General features: G+C 48.0%; 1 long non-coding RNA gene across 1 annotated transcript in view; it reads right to left on the bottom strand.

Annotated features, from left to right (window-relative positions):
- Positions 1-23,176, bottom strand: part of LOC131490796 (uncharacterized) — a 33,571-nt gene that overhangs the window by 2,885 nt on the left and 7,510 nt on the right. The window contains exon 3 of the long non-coding RNA XR_009251212.1: positions 14,335-14,428. This is a non-coding gene — a long non-coding RNA (uncharacterized LOC131490796). The remainder of the gene's footprint in view (positions 1-14,334; positions 14,429-23,176) is intronic.

Here is a 23,176-nt window from a genome sequence, read left to right on the forward strand (position 1 = left end):
ACCCAGTTGGCCGGAGGCCATTGAGTTTACATTTGTTTACCCCGGTCTGATCTTCAATTCTCTCTCACAACAACCCCAGTGTGGATACGAAGTTCCATGGCCACCCCTCAAGAACATTTTTTTTTTTTGATGTTTATTTATTTTTGAGAGAGACAGAGATCTCGTGGGTGGGGTTGGAAAAGAGAGAGAGGGAGACACAGAAACCGAAGCAGGCTCCAGGCTCAGAGCTGTCAGCACAGAGCCCCACGTGGGGCTCGAACTCACAAACTGCGAGATCATGACCTGAGCCGAAGTCGGCCGCTCAACCGACTGAGCCACCCAGGTGCCCCCCACTTGAGAACATTTTAAATAATTATAGAAGAAGACTTCTATTTTCCCTTTTGTTTGAAGTACTGTATAACAAAAACACTTTTAAAGTTACTCCCATATACATAAGATAGCTACCAAACCATGAATCCCCCAAGGGCATCTTCCTCACCCAGTGCTCCGTGAGGATTAAGTCATTAAATTCTAGGAAGTGCTCATCAGCGGCTTACACTAAGTAAGAGAGCCACCAGCAAGGTGCCATTTTTCTTTATTTTACTCAAATTCCTGGTAACTTATTCAGGGATGGATGTTTTAATATTTTGCACATTCACATGGTTCAAAATGCCAAAAGTCAAGAAAGGTATACGATGAGGAGTTTTCCATCTCTGCCCCGGCTTAACTCCCTAGAGGCAAACAACTGTTTCCAGATTTTTTAATATCCCTAAAAATATGCTATATGCATGAGAACAAAGACATTGCGTGTGTGTTGCCCCGTTTGAAGCTCACAGAAACTCCTTCAAAGCCTCTTTGAAAAGATACCATTATCACTCGTATTTCACAGGATGAAATTGAGGTTTGGAGAGAGACTCCGTGGCTTGCTCAAGGTCACGCAGCTAGTAAATGGCGAAACTCGGATGCAATTCTAACCCCGACGTGTACTGTCCCAAATACTGGGAAAAGTGGAAGAGGAATTAATCTACTAAATTGAGGGCGTATTTGAGGATCTGAGGAAGCAGGCATTCCCACCTCAGGCTCGCTTGGAAAGTTAAGTTGCCCAAAACTGTCTCCCCTTGTCATACGAAATTCCAGCATTTCAGATTTTTACTTAGGATCTCAGCATGGTCTGCTCTCATCCTAGAGCAGTCACCGCCGGGCAGTTAATTCTCCCACCCACGTGGGAATCTGAAGGGTTCGAGTTACCCAGGATCACCCGTGTTAACACCTGCCAGCCTGCACCCTGAGTCCCGGGCCGTCCTGCCTCACCCCCCTGCCCGTGCCTCAAGCCCTTGATATGGCAAAGCCCTTACCGCAGCCACATCCAAGAAAGTCCCTGGTATCCATAGGCAAGAAAAGCCATATGTGAACTCAGAAACAATGAGCCAGATTGTGTTTTTTGTCTAAAAAGGCTGTTAAGAGCTTCATTCAGGTTATATCAGGGCCAATCCACGGAACCAACAGAAATTACAAATGGAGGGAAAAAAGAAGTCAGGCCTTAGGGTGGAGAGCGCGGGTGATTGTCTCAATATGGCCTAAAATATTTGCTTCTGAGATAAATATTTGCCTGATAATTTGGGTATTGTTTGTACAACCAGGAAAAGCAGTCATCAGTTAGGAAAAAAAAAAAAAAAAAATATATATATATATATATATATATATGTGTGTGTGTATATATATATATATATATTGCTGTGTGAGTCTCAGCACTGAGTTATCCGTAATTGGGAGGGAAGGCAACATTTTCAGGCAGAGTGAAGGCCTTTGTCTTGGCTGCTTATTGTAAAACCAACAGCTTCTAAGTAAAAAGTGCTAAAGTCCACGGCTGAACCACCTTTCCCATGTAGGGTTTTGGCTGCACAAAGCCCACCATTAACAACCCTTTCTGCTAAAAGCCTGCCTCCCTGGTGAAGAGTATCCAGAAACAAAAGGCACAGAACGAGGAGGTTTTTCCTACTAAAAAAAAAAAGAAAAAGAAAAAAAAAATGCCGCTTTAGTCTAACTTGAAAAAGCCCACAACCAGTTCCTAATGAAAACCATCTGAATTCCCAGGTTTTCCCACAAGCAAGACATCGCTTAAGCTCTGTGCTCGCTCCATTCTGTATGCAGCCCACAGCCTGCAAGACATTTTCATAGCATACCCCCAACCAGCTGGCAATCCTCCACTGCTCTTGTGCAAAGATGTAGCTCATCTCACCGAATTTCCTGATTTAAAAGTCTAATTCATTTCACCGAAAGTGTGACAGAAGGAAACGGAGTAGCCAGGCCTCTCCTGCCAGATTGCCCCAGACCAAAGCTGTTGCAAAAAAAAAAAAAAAAAAAATCCAGGTATGGATTTTATGATCCAGGTATGTTATGCAGGGGATGCTGGTCCACACTGGTCATCCATCCTGATACTCAGGCCACAGAACCTTGACTGATGGCTCTGGAGGAAAACAAGTTTATCCATGACGTCCACCACTAGGCTCACTCCTCCAGAGAAAAGAAACAATACTAACAAGTCCGATGTCTTGTTTTTATTTCATATTCTTATGAAATAAGCACTATAGAATACAAAGTTTAAAAATGTGACACACGTTCTCTAAGAGAAAGCTACTTAGAGATCCAACGTTTACACAGCATAACCCTCCCGGACAAAGATCATGAACCTCAGCAGTCTATCCTGCAGTCCCTCCCGGGAAGAGGGAGAAGGTAAATGGGACTGCCAGGGGTCAGTAACTTAGGGAAGGAGCCCCTGAGAGAAAAGGAAGTAAATCTATTTGCTGATTATAAAAGTAATTCACACAGGGGGCGCCTGGGTGGCTCAGTTGGTTAAGTGTTCAATTCTTGGTTTCAGCTCAGGTCATGATCTCACAGTTTGTGAGTCTGAGCCCTGAGTCAGGCTCTGCTCAGAGCCTGCTGGGGATTCTCTCACTTTTTTTCTCCCTCTCTCTCTGCTCCTCCCCTGCTCTTGAGCACACTCACTCGCTCTCTCTCTCTCTCTCAAAATAAATAAATAAACTTTGGGGGGCCTGGGTGGCTCAGTCAGTTAAGCTTTGGCTCAGGTCATGATCTCACGGTTCATGAGTTTGAGCCCCGCATCAGGCTCTGTGCTGACAGCTCAGAGCTGGAAGCCTGCTTTGGATTCTGTATCTCCTTCTCTCTCTGCCCCTCCTCCCACTTGCACTCTCTGTCTCTCTCAAAAATAAATAATAAATATTTTTAAAAATTTTTTAAATAAACTTAAAAAAAAAGCAATACACACTTACATGCAGCTGTACTAAAATATGTACATACAGAGGCACCTGGGTGGCTCAGTCCGTAGAGCGCCCGACCTCGGCTCGGGTCATGATCTCACGGTCGGTGGGTTCGAGCCGCGCATCGGGCTCTGGGCTGTCAGTTCAGAGCTTGCAGCCTCCTTCGGATTCTGTGTCTCCCTCTCTCTCTGCCCCTCCCCCACGCATGCTCTGTCTCTATCAAAAAATGAATAAACGTAAAAAAAAATTTTTTAATAAAATATGTACATACATACAAAAATTTTTCTAAAGTATGGCTTTTACACAGCTAACCAGCCCATAATGATCTTTCCAGCTAATCATCAAGGCAAGTCTTCTTTTCTCCTTCTCTTGCACCTTTCTGGGCTCCCTCCCCCCCTATTTTTTTTTTAATTTTTACTTGTTTTATATATAAATAATAATCCACTTTCTGCAATTCCCCCATTTTTCCTATACTAGCTATTTACACGCTGGCTGCCACGGCCGCCGGGCAATCCTCAAGACCCTCAGCTCCCCTCTCGGGTTTAAACAGACAGGCATGTGCAGAAGGCATCAGTACATACATCATCTACACTGCCTTCACCTTTTATCACATCTATGAGAAAACCCCGGATTGCAAACTAGAAGGAGTCTGAGCTGCGTCCACGTAGTCTCACTCAGGAGGAAGGGAGTATCATAGGAAATCAGTTTATTTGAGCAGTGAAAAGGAACAGTCCTTCGATACCAGATCAGCCTCGGAAGGTACCGACTGCAAGGGCACACGAGGAAAATGGTCCAACAGCACCACTCACAGTAAAGAGCTGTTAAGTGCAGCGGAGTCCGTCCCTGTCAGCAAAGAAAAGCCAGCTGGGAACCTGGCTCATCCGGAAGACTGACCTCCCCGCCCTTCCCCCTCCCGGAGCCCCAGCCCCACCCACCACACCGTCTCTGCAGGAAGACTGTGCTAGTGACAGGAAGCCAGTGCAATTAGTCTGTCATCACTTGAAGGGAACGCACAGATGCCAGCAAATCCTGGGGAGGAAATGTTAATATCAAGTTTTGCGGAACAAGGAATGACTCCTAATTGAGACAACTGATTTTCATCCGGAGGCTGGTGGCGCCTGGAAAGACAGACCAGGGAACCCTGCATTCCATCGGGTGTATATAAATAAAGTGTTTCTTCCTTTCTAATCAAGGCTCTCCCCAGCACCCAAACAAATCCAGACCTTACGAACGGCCTCTTCCAACTTGTAACTGACTAGCGTGCAGGGTTTCCAGGTCAAAAAGAAATACACTTTCCCCTCAGGGATCATGCACACATTCACCCAGTCTGCTTCTTTTCCACGTGGAGGAACAAAGCCATCGGACTTGCATCCTCCCTTTGGCTCCTTCTTGGTTAAAGGAAGATAAATCTTAGACCTCTGTCTCCAGATGGCAGGCTACAGGCGAGGGAGGCTTGGCGAGGGAGGTTAGCCTGGAAAAGTCCTCCCCATGCCTCTGTATCACAGCAAAGCCAGAGAGGAGAAGTGTAAGCAAATGTGGCTGCACTTCAATTCCCCAAACCCTGCGATGTAAAAATGGAGAATTTGTCTTTGTCCATTCCTATGTGTGCATTGGTGAAGGAAGTCACTCTTTGAATTAGCTACCTTATTTAAATTCATCAGACACGGCCTCCGCCTCCACTTTGCCTAGACAGACCCAATTCAGGGCACATTTTCAACGGCTTTAACACGCTCAAATTGAAGAGAAGAATTGGCATCATGAATAAGTTCAAATAAAGTCTTGTTTGGTCGCATTTCTTTTAATTAAAAGAATTTTTTAATGTTTATTTCTTTTTGAGCGAGAGAGAGAGAGAGACAGAGCGTAAGTGGGGAAGGGGCAGAGAGAGGGAGACACAGAATCCGAAGCAGGCTTCAGGCTCCGAGCTGTCAGCACAGAGCCCGACGTGGGGCTCGAACTCACAAACTGTGAGATCATGACCTGAGCCGAAGTCGGACGCTTAACCGACTGAGCCACCCAGGCACCCCGATCTCATTTTTATTTTTAACACACCCATTCCACCAGGTGTTATAGTCAGGTAAGATCCTAAACTTTGCCCACATATATTATTACAAAATGCCATTCTTAGAATTCAATGTCTAACGAGACTTTTAATAAGCTCTTCCCCCCGTATGCCCTTCCTCCCACCCCCTATATTCTCCATTAGACAACCCCCCCCCCCAAATTTAATATCACAGATACCAAGATGTCACATCTAAAGAGCATCTGGCGACTGCCCGGTCCTCTAATTTCCTGGGTGAGGACGTTGAAGCCCAGACGGAGTTAAGTCATTTGTTCCCAAAGTCTTAAATAAATAAAACAGGAAATGGCCACGTAATAATTCCCACCCATGTTCAGGGGCAGAGGCCGAGGGCCATAAGGTATGGTTGAATTACGCTCCATTCCTGCTTCTTCCTCTAGGAATCTTAGAAATTCTTGTTTTGAGTCAGAGTCAGTGCTTTTCTGTTTCAGGTTCATTGAGCATCTGTCCTCAGGGAGTGTCACAAAGCATCCTTATAACTTACCTACACAAAGACCATTTACTGAGTTCAAGAAATTGGCCCCACGTATGGGAGCCTGGCTCCTCTCCCTATGTCTGGTAAACGTGGCCAATGCACTAGAAGCGGCCAGAATTGAGACTTTTGACTTTCCCTGATTCTGATTTGTGCATGAACGAAGTATTGTGTTGGGACAGCTTTCCTCGCTGTTAGTGAGTGAGACCTTTTTTTTTTTTTCATATTTTATAATGAAATGTTAAATTCAAAAGTACATATTGGTTTATTTCATGACCTCTTATCCTCCTATAGTTTCCTTGTGGACCATGAATGATTAGTTTCTGTCTCTCTCCCCAGTGACCACAAGAGTATCCAGTGCAGAGCAAACACTCAATAAATATTTTTTGAATACTGAGCCTATCACCCCCGAGTGCAACATGAGTGTTGCAGAATCCATACCCCATAAATGATCTAACACGTAATTTCATTTCACCCATCAATATCAAGGGCTCTCTCTCTCTCTCTCTCTCTCTCTCTTTTAGCCTTCTTTGCTCTTTCTGTATCTGCTTTCTCAGCATTTTCCCAAACTTGAGTCATTCCGTACCTTCAATAATTTTGCTGTCAATGACCTCTACTATTATCTACTTAAATGGTCTCAATTTCTAAGTGCAGAGACATGTCTTTCAAAAGGTAGCTTTATTGCTACTATACAACGAAGGCCAGGATCATTTGCTCTAGGTACTCATAATAACGAGTTAAAATGTTGAGGGTTTATCCACACTCTCTCTAAATTCACGGGGTACAGGCACTCACTTTGGGAAACAACTCTGCGTTACTCATTCAGTGTTCTCAACATCCCTCTGAGGTAGGTAAGAACCTACCCAGAATACCAAGGTGGCAGTCCAAGCAAGATGGCGGCCAGATAAAGGCAAACCATGACTGGGAAGCCAGGTACAGGAGTGCTGACAATATCAACTCCATCTTTTTATTAAGTTTATTTATTTTCAGAGAGAGAGAGGGAAAGAGTGCAGACACTCATGAGCATGAGCGGAGGAGGTGCAGAGAGAGAGAGGGAGACAGGGAATCCCAATCAGGCTCCTAGCTGCCAGAGCAGAGCCTGATGTGAGACTCGATCCCACAAACTGAGATCACGACCTGAGCCGAAATCAAGAGTCAGACGCTTAACCGACTGAGCCACCCAGGCGCCCCATACCAACCCCATCTTTGGCCCTCCATCTTGGTCATGTCCTTTCTTGGGGCTATTTGTTCTGGGCCGCCTGGGGATTAATGTACATACCTTAGAAATACCCACCAAGGCCGGGATGGGGGGAGTCTTCCTTTGGCCCTCCATGAATTTGTGAAAAATAACAGTCTTGCCTCTTCCTGACACAGGGATGGTGCCACAGATCACAATTAGGTGCACGTGAACCCTGTGCACCCACTACCCCTCCCTTCTGCAGGTCTCCTTGCCCTATAAAATCTGTGGACCAAGGTCCGGTCTTTGTGGAGAACAGTGGTATAGCTCTGGGTTGTCACTGGCCCCATCCCCCCTGTGAGTAAGTTATCCGGAACAAAACCCTGTGTGTGCCGTATGGAGTCGCCTGCTTTGTCCTCTGGTCTCAAAGTGCCATCTCAGTGGGAAGACTGTCCTCCCTCCTCCACCTTCAAACACCGGATCTACTCTCAGTTAATGCCCTTTCCTCTGCTCCCTAGATCCTTGTTTCTCCAAGCGTGGGTGACAATCCAGAAGCATCCCGTATACCCTGGAAGCTTGTAAAAAACGCACAAGCTTGGGCCCCACCCCAGGCCTACTCAGTCAGAACTTGCATTTTATCACGATCTTAGCTGATCCAAGTGAGCGTTAAGGGTTGAGAAGCCCTGAGAGGTGCAGACCAATGGTTCTCTGATTTGGCAGCACACTCGAACCATCTGGGGAAACTTAAAATATACTGCTATCTGGACCCTACCTCCTAGAGATTCTGGTGTTAAGTGCCTACGGTCTGGCCCAGGAGTTTTTAAAAACTCCTCAGCTTACAAGAAAGCTGGCGGGTTACAACGAGGAAAGCCCGTACAGCCAAGTTTATAAAACAGGGGTCTAGATCGGTGGTTCTAGAACTCTGCCTCAGAAGCAGTTGGACGGCTTGCTAAACCACAGATGGTCCGGCCCCTGCCCCAGAATTTGTGGTTCAAGAGGTCCTTGTGGGGCCTGAGAATTTGCACTTCTAACAAGTTCCATATTGGTACTGCCGGTCCAAGGACCACATGTGGAGAATCCCTGGGAGCAAGAGGGTCCACAGGAGATCAAAGCTCAAACTCACTCGAAGAACTTTCCTAGGCCAATACACATGCTGTAGTTGAAGCCAGCATCTTAAGGATAGAAAAATAAAAAAGCTGAGTTCCAAAATATTTAAGGCGTTTCAGCTGTGAAAGATCTCCATGTAAAAAAACACCATGAGGTAGTTCCCACCTCGCTTGTTTTCATCCTCACAAAATAACTTTTCCACCAGAACGAGGTCTCAACAGAAGTGGTAAAAATCTCCCGAACAGCCCCCGAAAAAGCAGGAGCTTTTGTGACGAGCGCCCCCTGGAGTTCCACTGCACGCGGTGCCCTGCTTCTGACGTTTGGCTGAAACCAAAGTTCCTTTGTTTCTCCTCTGGAAGCCACCCCAAAGCGCTCTGAGGAACCCCTCGAACCCGTTGCCACTAGGACAGCACGTCTGCTTGAAATTTCTTCGCCTTTGCATCAGACTGACTCTCCGGCCACAACGAGAAGACCACCGGCTACAAGAGTTGTCTTTTTTACAATCGCAGTTTAAAAAAATAAAATAAAACCAGAGTGAATCCACAGCACGTTATAATTATCGGTCTGTGCAAAGCCCCTCTCTTGTTTTATTCTCCTTTTATTTCTGATCCCACACCCCTCCCCCCCCTTCCTCGTAGGCAACCTCTCTCACACATTACACAGATGTCCTTAAATGATGTGTCTCCGTAGAAATAGGTAGGGCGGGGCGCCTGGGTGGCTCAGTTGGTTAAGCGTCTGACTTCGGCTCAGGTCACGATCTCGCGGTTCGTGAGTTCGAGCCCCGAGTTGCGCTCTGTGCTGACAGCTCAGAGCTTGGAGCCTGCTTCACATTCTGCGTCTTCCTCTCTCTCTGCCCCTTCCCTGCTCATGCTCTGTCTCTCTCTGTCTCAAAAATAAACACTAAAAAAAAAATTTGTAATCCCTTTTCTTAAAAAAAAAAAAATAGGGCTATCACACGTGTATGTGTGGCTTTAAATTACATAACAGCACCCTATCATAAGTCTTTTTTTTTTCTTATCCTTGCACTCCCCATCGTGTTTTTAAGCCCTATTGATGTTGCTTTATGTTCACCTAAGATGCACGACCACACTTTGCTTATGGAGACGTCGTCTTCACGCATCTGTTTCTCGCGCTGAAATCAGCATGCTTTTAAGTCAGAGCATTTGGGACGAAGCAAGACTGTTTGTTGGAGTTAATCTGACACCAGATGCATTTATCCCTCTTTTAGGACTGTAACTAATTCCTTTCCGCCCCATGTGGCCGAGCTCACGAGCTGGCATCACAGGTGTCTTCCTTAAAAAGAAAAAGAGTTTGTCCTTTGGTTTCCTGACCATACCTCACTCCTACCCCCTTTTTTCAGCCCTTTTACATGGAGTTTGCACCAAAAAGCACAGAGAAGGGCGACTCCAATAGAAAAGTCGGTCATCTCTGATTTATCCTTGCTTGAACAAGATCATTCCAGCCTGTGGACAAGTTTTTTTTTTTTTTTTTTTTAATAAATAACAAAAGTTACCCTAATCTTGGATTACAGATTACAGATCAAAACAAAACAAAACAAAACAAAAAAAACAGAAACAAAAACAAATTGCTTATCAGAAAATGTCCTGTCCCAGCTCCTCTCAACTCCTTCTGCAGATGTGAGTACTAAGTCCAAAACCAAATTCTCTCTCCCAAGAGGGAAACTCCCACCAATGCCAATGAGGAGGGAATTTGGCTCATACAATAGCACTTAATTATTAAAATGTATAATTTCCACATGTACAGGAGCGATAAAAAGGATGCTTCTTGGGGCCTCTTTCCAGCCCAATCTTTCAAAACATGTGAAATCCTATTTATTTATCAACCGTACCCCCGTAAAGTGATAAACGTAAGATACCAGGATTTAAAAGGTAATCAGTGTTTTTCTCAAGATTCTAGAGTGAGCCCCTCACGAATGTGTAGCAATAAAATATTAAAAATGACTACCCTGTGTTAACTAACGTGTTTCTAATGTTCCAGGCACCGTACTCAGCATTACCCAGTGCATTTTCCCATGAATCCTCATAAACCTACGACAAATTCTTTCTGATCCCTGTTTCAAAGATAAAAGACAGGAAGAATCAGGGATGAAGGCAAATGAAAACTTTAAGCCCATGATGCAAGATGAGCTCATTCCCCCAAACCGAACAAGACTCACTTCTCCCTCCTGAAGACACAGTCCTGGACTTGCCTCTCCCTCCAGGGTCTCCCTCTCCTCTCGGGCTCTCGCCAGCACCCGGAGATCTCTGTGCCCCCCCACCCTGTGTGGTCTCCTCCCTCCTCCCCTCAACCCCTGGCAGTCAGGTGTTCTGCAGCAATGAGAGCCACCAGCTCAAACTCTGAAATTCCTCGAGCCTTCCTTTAAATCTTGGCTTCTCTGGGGCCACATGCTCTGTCTCTTCCGTCTCTTGTCTCGTCTTCCCTGGCTGCGCCGCCAGGGCCTCTGCCTTCGCTGTCCTCATACAACCAGGTACGACACAGCTCCTGCCTCAGTTTCTTTCCTTAGTTCCAAATGGTGTCCCATGAGCCTCCTGGCCCCAGTCTGGATCCCCCATGGGTCCCCAGTTCCTGCCCACTAGTGGTCATCACAGGGGCCCGCCTGGTCCTCAAACTCCGTCCTGTACACGGATTCGCAACGGTGGCCATTTGTCACCCGTGTGACCCTGGGCCTCGGTTTCCTCCCGTATGAAACCAGAAGCATGAACCAGGTTTCTCGCTCGTGCCCCTTCCGGGTGTGCCATTCTTGCATTATTCCTCCTGACAGGCAGAACAAACTAAAACTCTTTAACCTGGCATTCAGTGACAGTCCCCTACCCACTACCCCTACCCCAGCCCACAGGCTTCTCTCTGCCTCCTCACCCCCTGTAACACTCTCCAGGCCTCTCAGCCCTTCCCTGACCCAGACCCGGAGGCGCTAGTCTGCCCAGAATGCCCTTCCTTTACCTGCCAGCATCTGCCTGCTGGAGCTCCGGGTCGGCTCCAAAAATCTTCAGTCCCGGTTAGAAAACTTTCCCCTCGTTCTGCAACTGAGCGCCCCATCGAGGCGCTTGTGACGGTCTATAGGGCAGCAGGCCCCCGCCCCATGAGCGTGTGCACACCCAGGCCACCCTCCTGGGACGCACCGAAGGCAGATTAGTCTCCAGACCTGCAGCCAGACAACTGAGGTCTGTATCGTGTGTACTTTCTGCTTCCTGAATATTATGATGTTTTGACCTCATCAAAAGCCATGCTAACTAAGGAGAGCGCCTGGGCCTGTCCTAGGTCCTATCAATTCTTAGTGATAGCTAAGGGCCCAACCTTTGGACTGCAAACTAACCAGCCCAGAGCCGTCCTTCCTTGAAGTGGCTCTTACACCCCAGGAAACAATATTCCTCTGCCTTAATCGTCCCAGGGACAGGTACCAGACACCTGGGGACCAGTCTAGAGCCCAACACCCCCCCCCAAATTATTCAAATTAGCCAGGCCCAAACTGCTTACTGTGCCCTGCCTTGCCAGTCCACCAGAAATCCCAGTAAAGGCTGGGCCCTAGTGGCACCTGGGTGGCTCAGTCGGTTAAGCGTCCGACTCTTGATTTCGGCTCAGGTCATGATCATGGTTTATGGGTTCGAGCCCCATGTGAGGCTCTCTGCACTTGACAATACACTGCCTGGTTGGGATTCTCTCTCTCTCTCTCTCTCTCTCTCTCTCTCTCTCTCCTTTGCACAAATAAACAAACATTAAAAACAAAAAAGATATGCCCTACATTCTCCCCTTGCTCCTCTCTTCTGCCCCCAGATGACCCTGCTGGTTGTCCCATGATTCTGTGCAGCATGCAGTGACCCCCCCCCCCCCAAGACCTGTAAGTATAAGCTTCTTTCTGTCAATTCTCCTCATTTCTCCTGTGGCCACACTGACTTCACCATACCGTCCCCAACGTGCACATTCTTAGAACAGGGCTCCACTTTGAACCCCACTGCTTACAAACTATGCAACCTTTGGCTACTTAATGGGCCCAAGACTCAGTAGATTATAGTTAACAATAGTCCTGGCCCCAAAGGGTTATCGTAAAGATTGAATGAAATGATATATGCAAGTATATGCATTATATATCTTAGTGAAAGTTATGTTTAAATTATATTTAAAGGTTTAGATAGTAGCTGATACATGATAAATAAGGGTGAGTTATTAAGACTGTTATTTTTAGGGGCGCCTGGGTGGCTCAGTCGGTTCAGCATCCGACTCTTGATTTCAGCTCAGGTCAGGATCTCGTGGTTCATGAGTTCAAGCCCCATGTCAGCACCGAGCCTGCTTACGAACCTCTGTCTGCTCCTCCCCCACTCCCTCTCAAAAATAGATAAAAAACATTTTTTTAAAAAAGACTGCTATTTCTATTACCGGATTTATTTTTCTATCCTTGCAGCACAGCAACCTGGCTGAAAACAAGGCGTAATGTGACAGTTCTACAAAGGACTGGAAGCCGACCTGGTCCTCTTTTTGAATGAATGCAAAGGTAGTTCCAGATTGTCTATCTGAAAATTAACTTCAGGGTCCGCAGTGTGGTGGGGGCAGGGCAGGTCGTGGAAACTGAATCTGCATGAGATTTAAAAACAAACTGACACTCAGTAACAGGAAATGCGGCAGGTGGAACCCAGGGGAGATGGTGGGGGAGGGGGCTCAGGAAGATCAGAGGAAGTTGAATCCCCGTACCATTGTTGGCAAACAAGGGCAAAGCTCAATAAATAGTAAGAGTTGCATGGCCTTGAACTTCACAGATGGTCCAACAGATTATACACCAGTTGTCCCAAAGAACTGCCCTCTTGTCCCTCAGGCCCGCCTCCACCCTTTCCCCGAGCCAGGGAGTAAAACCTGGGCACTTCCTGCCACTCTGCATCATAAGGTCAGGAGGGTCATTTGTTGGAACCTAACCCCCAACGAAATGGCATTAGGAAGTGGGGCTTTGGGGAGCTCATGAGGGCCGAGCCGTCATGCACGGGATTAGTGTTCTTATAGGAGACCCCCGAGAGCTCCCTCCGCCATATGAAGCAGCGAGAAGAGGATGGGTGGTCTATGAACCAGCAGGAGAACACTCACCAGACATCGAATCCACCTTGACCTTGGAATTCCCAGCCACCAGAACTGTGAGAAATACACGTCTGATAAGCTACACCATCTACTGTATTTGTTTCAGTGGCTCAACCCGACTAAGGCAGGAGGCAAGCACAAACCCCAGCGAGCAGGTGATTTTGTGTTGAGAGTTGACCAGCTGAGAGCAGGGTCATGGGCGGGGCGGGGGAGACCTAACAGGAAATAGGTCCCTCAGATGAAAGCTATGGTATTTTACATTTGCTATGGATCCTTTTTCTAGATCTGCCTATTCACTTCTCCTACCAACTTTGCTGGGACACCTGCATCCTGCCACGTCTATGACAGTCTGATCTTTTTCCCCCCACACCCTTAGCGTAACTTCCTTCCATTCCTGGCAAAGCCGTGTTTCTTGCATCTAATTCGCCAGTAATTAGACCATGGTTCTTTTCTCATCTAGGTGAGACTCCAGGGTCTTACCCCACCCCGTGCTCTCAGCAGCCCCTACCAACTGTCAGAGACGACCTTCACGATGAATCCAGTTTGCCAGCCCTCAACTAGAAGATTTTTTTAGATTTCTTTCAGCTTTAACATCCTTTGATTCAAACCTAAGCAAGGCCCTTTGGCCACATGGAGATACACGTCACTGCAAATCAACCAGTCGGATGCCCCAGAAAATCATACCGCTGGGAGTCAAGGAGACCAGCTCGCTCCCTGGCACAGGGCTTCTGGGGCAGAGGCAGCCAACTAGCCAACCTGCTTTAATTCTACCAAACAGTTTTCACCAAAAACGAATCCACTGAGAGCTTTTTCAGAGTCCTCCAAAGGCTGCTAGAGTTGATCCTTGGAGTAAGCTGGGTGTGGTGGTTCCCCTCAAACCCCATCTCCCTGAAGCTTGGACTCCACTCAATACACACCAGCCTCAAGACTTAAAACCAGCGTGGCCTGGCTTTGAGCCTTGAACTCACTCCATACCTGCTGGCCACGCACAGGAGTCGCTGAGGTGCTCGAGGTGCTTATGGTATCTGGATCCTGAACTCTGTGGCCTCACTCTCCTCAGGCATCTGTCCTTGATCTGTCCCTGACCTCATTCTCTGTGTCCTGTCCAAGCCCCATTGACTCTATGTGATGTGGACACTCCCCTTTCCTAACAAGGTGCACTCACCTCTCAGAACATGTCATGTTTTGGCCACTCCAGCCCAGTCCAAACATTCCTGAAGTCAGCAACACAATCCCATGAAGACCTGTGACTGGCATTTCTGCCGAGAGAGAGAGAGACAGAGAGACAGAGAGAGAGAGAGAGAGAGAGAGAGAGAAATACACAAATATCCACATACAGAGCAGGACCGAGAGACTCCTAAGTACTATGGAGAAATGTGGGAGATCGAACACAACTCTTTGTGTCTATTTGGTTCCAAAACTGTGAAGGGGATTTTTGATGACATAAGCCCATAAGGAAAAAGAAAATCGGAGAAGAATCGTCACCAGAAGAGAGACCGCAACAAATTTCAAAGAGACTCTGGTGACCTGTTCCCAAAGTCACCCTAAATCAATACACAATGGGAGTGGAATCGGTGTGGTTGCTATGCAAACACAGCTCCAAGACACTCCCCAAACCCACAACCCCTCAACCCTCCAAACCCCTCCCCTCCAACCCTCTACCCTCCAACCCCCTACTCTCCAACCCTCCACCCTCCAACCCCATACCCTCCAACACCCTCCCCCCAACCCACCAACTCTCCAACCCCCCAACCCCCCAACCCTCCAACCCCCTATCCTCCAACCCCCTCCTCTCCAACCCTCTAACCCTCCAATCCCCTACCCTCCAACCCTCCACCCTCCAACCCCCTACCCTCCAACACCCTCCCCCCAAGCCCCCAACTCTCCAACCCCCTCCCCTCCAACCCCCCAACTCTCCAACCCCCCCAACCCTCCAACCCCCTCCCCTCCAACCCTCTACCCCCCAACCCCTCAACCTTCCAACCCTCTACCCTCCAACCCTCCAACCTTTATACCAAATCACCACCCACAGCCCCCGTCCTTTCTGTCCAAAGTCTGAAGTCACCACTGGGGTCTCCACTACTGAGTTCTGCTCCTTATTATTCTGCCCCAAGTTGGCACGTGAGCCTCCTCCTTCCCTCCTCTGAAAATAACTCTCACGCCCACTCTGAAGAACGCCCATTCTTTCATTCATATATTTTTTTGCCCCTGGACCTTGTTAGAGGCTATCCCTCAATATAAGTGCAGGGCATAATAGTTAACACTTTTTCCTGTGAAGGGTTTTCTAGAGTTGTATCTGAAATAACCTCATCAGGGATATGCCTTCTGAGGCTAAAACAGCATAGACTAGGGTTAGGGAAGCTGGAAGCCTGGAAAAACCATCACCCAGTGAACATCATGGCTCAGTACGTGGCTGCTGTCAGAGGGCCCAAAATGCTCCTGGAGGTGATGAGTAAACAGGAAGCCATAAACATTCTGCTCAGAAATGCAAACATGAGTACTTCTATTTTGGCGGGAAAATCTTGACTCCAAATTGTGCTGAACTGCCTCAAGTTTATGCTGCGTGACGTAAGAAAAAGAGTTTTGAATTTGTGGATGGGGCTTTGAAGCCCAAGTCTGTGAATTACAACCTGTGTGATCTTGCTCAGCCTTCCTAAACCACCATTTCCTGGGCTGCAAAACACAGACGCTAATATCAGTCTCATGCACTGATGTCAAGAACCGAAAGATACCATCACAAGAAAAAAAAAAAAAAAGACGTGCCTACGCATGGCGGTGGATATCAACGGGACAATTGCGGGGATCGTTTCACAACATATACAAATATCGAATCATTACACTGTGCCCCTGAAACGAACACGAGGTTATGTCAATTACACCTGCATTTAAGAATCTTTTAAAAAGTTAACAATAGAAAATACATATTGGTTTTAGAAAAACAAATTTCCACATTTAATAGCAAGGTGAAAAAAAAAAAAACCACTTTCTCTTACTTTATGTAAGCTTCCACGTGAATTGTCACACTGATAATGGATGAAAACTGGAGTTTAAAAAAAAAAAAGAATTTTGAATATTATACATAAAGTGCTCAGTTCCATGCACCGGTACACAGTAGCCCCTAAGTGATGACAGCCATTGTTTTTACTCTCTTGTGGGAAGTCAGTTTCGAGAGCACCTCCAGCAAGGTCAAGATTTTTAAAAAATAGCTTAAAATCTTCTCATACACTTGAATACATTTTTGATTCAATTGAGGTCCCTACGGTTCCAGGTGGCATCATGGAGAAAAGGCAAAAAGTTATAAGACCAGGAGTTACTGCCTGGTCATCACCTGCCCTATCAAAACAGAGAGTCTCTGATTTCTAAGGAGATTGATACCACCCAGGATGAGTTCTGTGCAAAATGATTTCCAATCCTGGTGGCACATAAAAAATCCAAACAATCAATTTAGAATTGCCTGAAATGGAACCGGGCATCAGAGTATTTACTTTGAGACAGAGAGAGATAAAGAGTGCATGTGCATGGGGGAGGGGCAGAGAGACAGGGAGAGAGACGATCCCAAGCAGGTTCCACGCTATCAGCGTAGAGCCCGACACAGGGCTCCAACCCATGAACTGTGGGATCATGACCTAAGCCGAAACCAGGAGTCAGATGCTTACCCGACTGGGTCACCTAGGAGCCCCAGCACTAGAGGATTTTGAAGTGCTCTCCAGTGAGTCTAGTGTGCAGCCAGGATGAAAAACCACCAAGCTTTTAAAAAACCAACCAGGGGTGCCTGGGTGGCTCCGTCGGTTAAGTGGCCGACTTCGGCTCAGGTCATGATCTCACGGTCCGTGAGTTCGAGCCCCGCGTCGGGCTCTGTGCTGACAGCTCCGAGCCTGGAGCCTGTTTCCGATTCTGTGTCTCCCTCTCTCTGACCCTCCCCTGTTCATGCTCGGTCTCTCTCTGTCTCAAAAATAAATAAACATTAAAAAAAATTTTTAAAAACCAACCAACCAAACAAACGAACAATGACCAATTGGATGGAGGATAAGAACCTACTCCTTTAAATATTTGAAATTTCCTCCAAATCGCCTGAGCCTCAGGGTTGTTGCTACTAAATCACTTTCTGAAAAGTGGCCACAACCTGGAAGCAACAAAGTCATCCTTCAGCAGGTGAGTGGAAAACTTCAGTACCTCCAGGTGATGGAATAGGATTCAACAGTACAGAGAAAGGAGCTGTCAAGCCAGGAAAAGACAAGGAAGCACTTTCTTTTTTTTTTTTTTTTTAATTTTTTTTTTCAACGTTTTTTATTTATTTTTGGGACAGAGAGAGACAGAGCATGAACGGGGGAGGGGCAGAGAGAGAGGGAGACACAGAATCGGAAGCAGGCTCCAGGCTCCGAGCCATCAGCCCAGAGCCCGACGCGGGGCTCGAACTCACGGACCGCGAGATCGTGACCTGGCTGAAGTCGGACGCTTAACCGACTGCGCCACCCAGGCGCCCCCAAGGAAGCACTTTCAATGCATATGACTAAGAGAAAGACGCCCGTCCGTCCCATCTGAAAAGACTACTGCACCGTATGCTGGAAAAGGCAAAACTGTGGAAACAATGAAAAGATCAGAGGTCCCCAGGGGTTGGGGGAGGGAGGGATGAGTAGGGCAGAGCACAGAGGACTGTCAGGGCAGTGAAACTGTTCTCTATGATACTATAAAGTGGATACACATCATCACATATTTGCCGAAACCCAAAGAATATATAACACCGAGAGTGGACCCCGCTCTAAACTAGGGACTTTGGGTGATACGATAACGATAACCGGTGGAGGTTCACCAGTGTAACAGATGTCCCATGCTAGTGGGGGTGTTGATAGTGGAGAAGGCTATGCATGTGCGGGGGGCAGAGGGTATATGAGAAATAGCTGTACTTTCCACTTAAGTTTGCTGTGACCCTAAAACAGCTTGAAAAAAATAAAGTCTATTTAAAAAAAAGAAAGAGAAAGAAAGAAGGAGAGAAAGAAAGAAAGGGAAAGAAAGAAAAAAGAAAGAGGAAGAAAAGGAGGAAAGAGGAAAGAAAAGGAGAAGGAAAAGGAAAGAAAAAAAGAAAGAAGGAAAGAGAAAGAAGGAGAAAGAAAGAAAAATAAGGGAGAAAGAAGGAAAGAAGAAAGAAAAAAGAAAGAAGGAAAAAAGAAAGGAAGTCAGTGTAATGTAAAAGCCTTTAGGCCAAAGTCGCAAAGACAGAGCTCCCAGGAAGCACCAGGATGTGCCAAACATAGTCACCCCGGATTACCTGACTATGCGAGGCCAAAAAGGAGACAATCCCAAGCCTAAAAGAAGAGGTGGGTCTTCAGTTGAAGAAGGAGATCAAGTGAGGCTCCAAATGGGAGCTGGAACAGAAGCAAACAGAAAATCTGGAAGGAGAGCAGAGGCCAATCTGACAGCAGGACAGGAAGACATAAGATGTGGAGGAAGGGAGCCGCCCCCTTGGGCCCAGCGCCCTGGGCCCAGCGCCTGCAGCCACAGCTTCCGGTGACCCACAGCCCGGGCACTCCGTGGAGGGCTTGCTGCCCACCAGCACACCCAGCAGACGGCAACACCAGGAAGTTTAGTTTTAACTGCCTGGACTTCGTGGGGGTTGTCTTTCCGATGGGCCCAGAATAAAAATGCCCTTCCTTACTTCCTCTGGAATGAGGCATGGGCGTGTCACTTGATGGGGCCCATAAAACGTGCATTAAAGTCACACACTTCTCGCTGCCTGGGTTGCTGACTCAGGATGCCTCGTGTGAGAGCAAAAATCAAACCCTTGTGGGTGAAACTCTGCGGCAAAACTGATGCCTGCTGACCGATATGCTACAGCTGTGAGCCTGCGAACAGAGAACTTGATCTCAGGGTTTCTCAACCACGGTACCAGTGACACACGCGGTTGCATGATGCTGTGCGGTGAGGGCTGTCCCTTGCATCGCAGAGGGGCGTCCCTGGCCTCTACTCTCTGGGTGTTAACAGCACCCCTTCCCCGGTTGTGATCCGATGCATAGAGACAGAAAGCACAATGGTGGTTGCCAGGGGCTGGAGAGGAGGAAGGAATGTGGAGTCATTTTTGAAAAGGGACCAGATGAAAAGGTTCTGGAGAAGGTTCTGGAGATGGACGGTGGTGACGGCTGCGTAACAGGGTCCATGTGCCTAATGCCACGAACGATACACGGAAAAAGGGTCAACATGCTAAATTTTATGTGGATGTTGCCACGATTTTTAAAAACAGGAAGAGAAAAAAAATGTCCTTAGGCATTGCCAAATGTCCCCTGGGGGACGAAATTGCCCCCGGTGGGGGACCATCGTTCTCGGCGTAGAGAGCTCCTGGAAATCCGTGTGTCTGTTATGCCCAGAATTCGTGATCCCCAAAGACCATCAGGGAGCCGAGTCCGATGCAAAAGCAAAAGAACCTTTATTCGAGCTAGCTCGAGCTCAATCCCCTACCTGCACCGACGCAGCGGTGAGATACCAGGGAGAGAGAGCGAGTTTCAAAAGCACAAAGGTTTTATAGGGGTCTAGGGGCAGTTGGTGAGGTAATGGCTGTGGCCTCAGCCGATTGGCTGGGGAAGGGTCGGAGTCCTGTTACGCAGGTCGCTGGGCGTGTTTTGATCAGGAAGTTTGAACGGGTGAGCGGGAGGTTACTCAAGGGGAGGAGGCGCGGTCTGAGGTTTCTGTGATTTTCCCGGAAAAGGGGTCATGTCGGGGACATAGTCACTCAAGGTGGAGAACACAGAACAAGATGGAGTCGGCCGGCGTAGGCCCACCCTTTCATGTCAAAACGCAGGGCTCAGCTGCTATACACCAATCAAGGGTTAGGGTTTCCAGTCTCCTACAGTGGCTTTCATCTGCTCAGATTTTTGGCCAGGATCCCCACAACGATGAAACAGTTTGATGCAGAAAAGGCTCCTTCCTAGGAACCCCAAACTGATGTGGCAGAAATAAGCTCTGAGAAGATTCTTACACTGTTCTCAGCTTTTCCCTCCGTGGGATGGACAGAATACACTAGAGATTTCATTTGGAATTATTACTCCTCCCACCTCCTGGCTCCTTGGCCTCTGAGATTAAGGGGCAGAGGGGAGTTGAAGCAGAAGAGAGGCCGGAGGGGCTCCCCAGCACACCTGTGAGGCTGTCATGTGACGGGTGGCTGTGATTTTCACTTCCGGCGTTCGTCCTCGGGACTCTGGCCCAGGCTTGCAGCCCAAGGCTGCTGAAGACGGCTCTCCCGGAAGTCAAGTCCCTGCCGACGTGGAAGGAGCAGGTGGCTTCTTCCACCCGCCTCCACCAGCCCTACCGGACCTGGGGTATCTCAGAGAAGCCCCTTCACATCTCAGCACTGGGGCTTGGTGCTTACCTCCGCCCTTTGCCATAACGACTCCCCAGGATTGCCGCATCTAGGACCATTAAGACACGGAAAGTCACAACAGCGCTGGGTGAAGACTTGTCTCCCATCAGGGCCTGGCACCCTTGAGGGCCGGGCTCCCCCCTCTGGTCTCCTCGCCCATTCCCCCATTCTCCTGGTGGATGCTGGAACTGCTCCCCCAAACCCGTGTGACAGGCACGAACAGACTCCCCGTCGCCTCTTCTGGGCTCCCGTGGCCAGAATCCTGAACTAATCCTCTCCCCACAAAGGAGGACTCACCTCACAAGCTGTCGTTTCAGCTGCTCACTTCAACATGTGCTCTTGATTCGCTTAACTGAGCACCTCCAACAGGCACGGACAAGCTGCCTTGTCACGCTTCATCCCACCCAGCTTTGTGTCCCCTCCACCCTGGAACCTGTCCCCACCCCCCCACCCCGACCCTCCACCTGGGCTCCAGCCCCCTGGGGCTCACACCATCAATTAATTACTTGCTCTCAGACGGAAACCTTAACCACTCCATCCCTAGGGCTCCATTTAGGGTTCCCATTTGGAGGGAAAAAATCTCTTTATTCCTGTCTCTCTCTCCAGTCCTGATCTCCTCTCTCTCTCTCTCTCTCTCTCTCTCTCTCTCTCTCTCTCTCTCTCTCTCTCGGACACTTAAGCGACTGAGCCACCCAGGAGCCCCAAGGGGAGAGCTTTCTTATGTCAATTTGAGATAAGCAATTTCCAGCTTCAAATGCTTTAGAAGCTTCCGGTTGCCCACAGGACTGTCTTTAGCACAGCTTGGCTTAGAATAATAAAGTTTCTTAGCATCTGGCTTTCAGGAGTTTCGAGTGAAGGGACTCTGGATTCAGTTCCAAGATCTACCATATACTTGCTGTGTGGCCCTGGGTGAGGTACTTACCCTCTCTGTATCTCAGATTAGACTCTTCCTCTGTAAAATGGGGATAATAATAGTACCTCTGCTCACTGGGTTGCTGTAAAGATAAAATGTTTAAATCGCCCAGAACTGCATCCAGCATGGTGTAAGTGAGCACTAAATACTCAACTCTATTTCTGTAAGTACTGCCTTCTACCCCCCTTTCCTCTCGGCCCTGCATGTGGCCAATGAGAATGACCCTCTAATCACACATGAGTTCCTTTGGTTCTTGGCCTCAACACATAGAACACTGTTTCCCTCCGACCTCTTATCCCTAGTACCCAGTGAGCAGACTTCAAGACCCCTCTCCTGGGGCGCCTGGGTGGCTCAGTCCGTTAAGCGTGCGACTCTTGGTTCCGGCTCAGGTCATGATCTCACAGCTCGGGCGTTCAAGCCCCCACATCGGGCTCTGTGCTGACAGCGCGGAGCCTGCTGGGGATTCTCTGTCTCCCTCACTCTCTGCCCCTCCCCGCTCATGCTCACGCTCTCTCTCTCTCTCTCTCTCTCAAAATAAACATTAAAAAAATTAATTTCCTCCAGAAGCTGCCTGACCACTACTGGAGTTAGACGTTCCCTCCACTGGGCCTTCATCAGTGCCTCGTGCTCTCTCAGAGCACAGATCACAGCAGATCGTACAAACTGCTTCCTCCCTCTTTGTCAACTGCTTCAGGCAGGACTCAGCCTAATTGATCTTGGTAATGCCAGCACCTGGCACAGAGCGGGCTCAGTAAAGGCTGTAGAATTAAGTGATGATGCATAGCGACATAGAGTAGAGGTGGGGTACCAATCTGTCCCAGGCTGCCTGGGACAGTCTCGTTTGGACCATGATCCTGATGTAATTATTAACAGCACCCCCTCTCCCTCCCCAAACTGTCTCCCTACACACAGTGAATGGTAAGGTAACTCTATGTGTGACAGCTGCAATACTACTCCTCACACCCGATTCCCCTTTGCTTAACATAGGCTACTTCAACAGAATTGAGGATAGAACCTGAAAAGAATGGAATTTCTAAACAATCAATGTAAATGTCCCACAGGGAAGGTAAATGAGATTTAAAGGGAAAGTAACTTAAAATAAAATTACATGTCTTTTGGGGCGCCTGGGTGGCGCAGTCGGTTAAGCGGCCGACTTCAGCCAGGTCACGATCTCGCGTCTGTGAGTTCGAGCCCCGCATCGGGCTCTGTGCTGACAGCTCGGAGCCTGGAGCCTGTTTCCAATTCTGTGTCTCCCTCTCTCTCTGCCCCTCCCCCGTTCATGCTCTGTGTCTCTCTGTCCCAAAAATAAATAAAAAACATTGAAAAAAAAAAATTTAAAAAAATTACATGTCTTTTGGTGTACAAGGGCTTGGGTAAATGATTCTACCTCTCGCCAAAAGGGAGCAAAAGAGACCAAAATTACCCCCCCACCTACCCACCTGAAACAACTGGAAAACTAGACAACATATATGAAGCAGCAGTCTCCCAGACGCTAGAACCAAGCGACAAAGGACAGTGATCCCCCAGAGGTGGGAAACTCGCTTACTGTCTCATGGCAGTTTCCTGGCCGCAACACAGGGAGCTGGCGGAGACATCACACAGAGGTCTCCCCGTATTGAGAAGACAGAGCTGGGAGTCCAGGAAGGCTAAGGTGGCTAGACCGTGCACAGCAGAGGTAGTGGGGAGGGGAGCACGGCACAGAGTGGCCAGAATACTCATCCCCTCCAGGATCCTGCAGAGTACTGA

Source organism: Neofelis nebulosa, chromosome 12 (genome assembly GCF_028018385.1).
Source record: "Neofelis nebulosa isolate mNeoNeb1 chromosome 12, mNeoNeb1.pri, whole genome shotgun sequence".
Taxonomy (NCBI): Eukaryota; Metazoa; Chordata; class Mammalia; order Carnivora; family Felidae; genus Neofelis; species Neofelis nebulosa.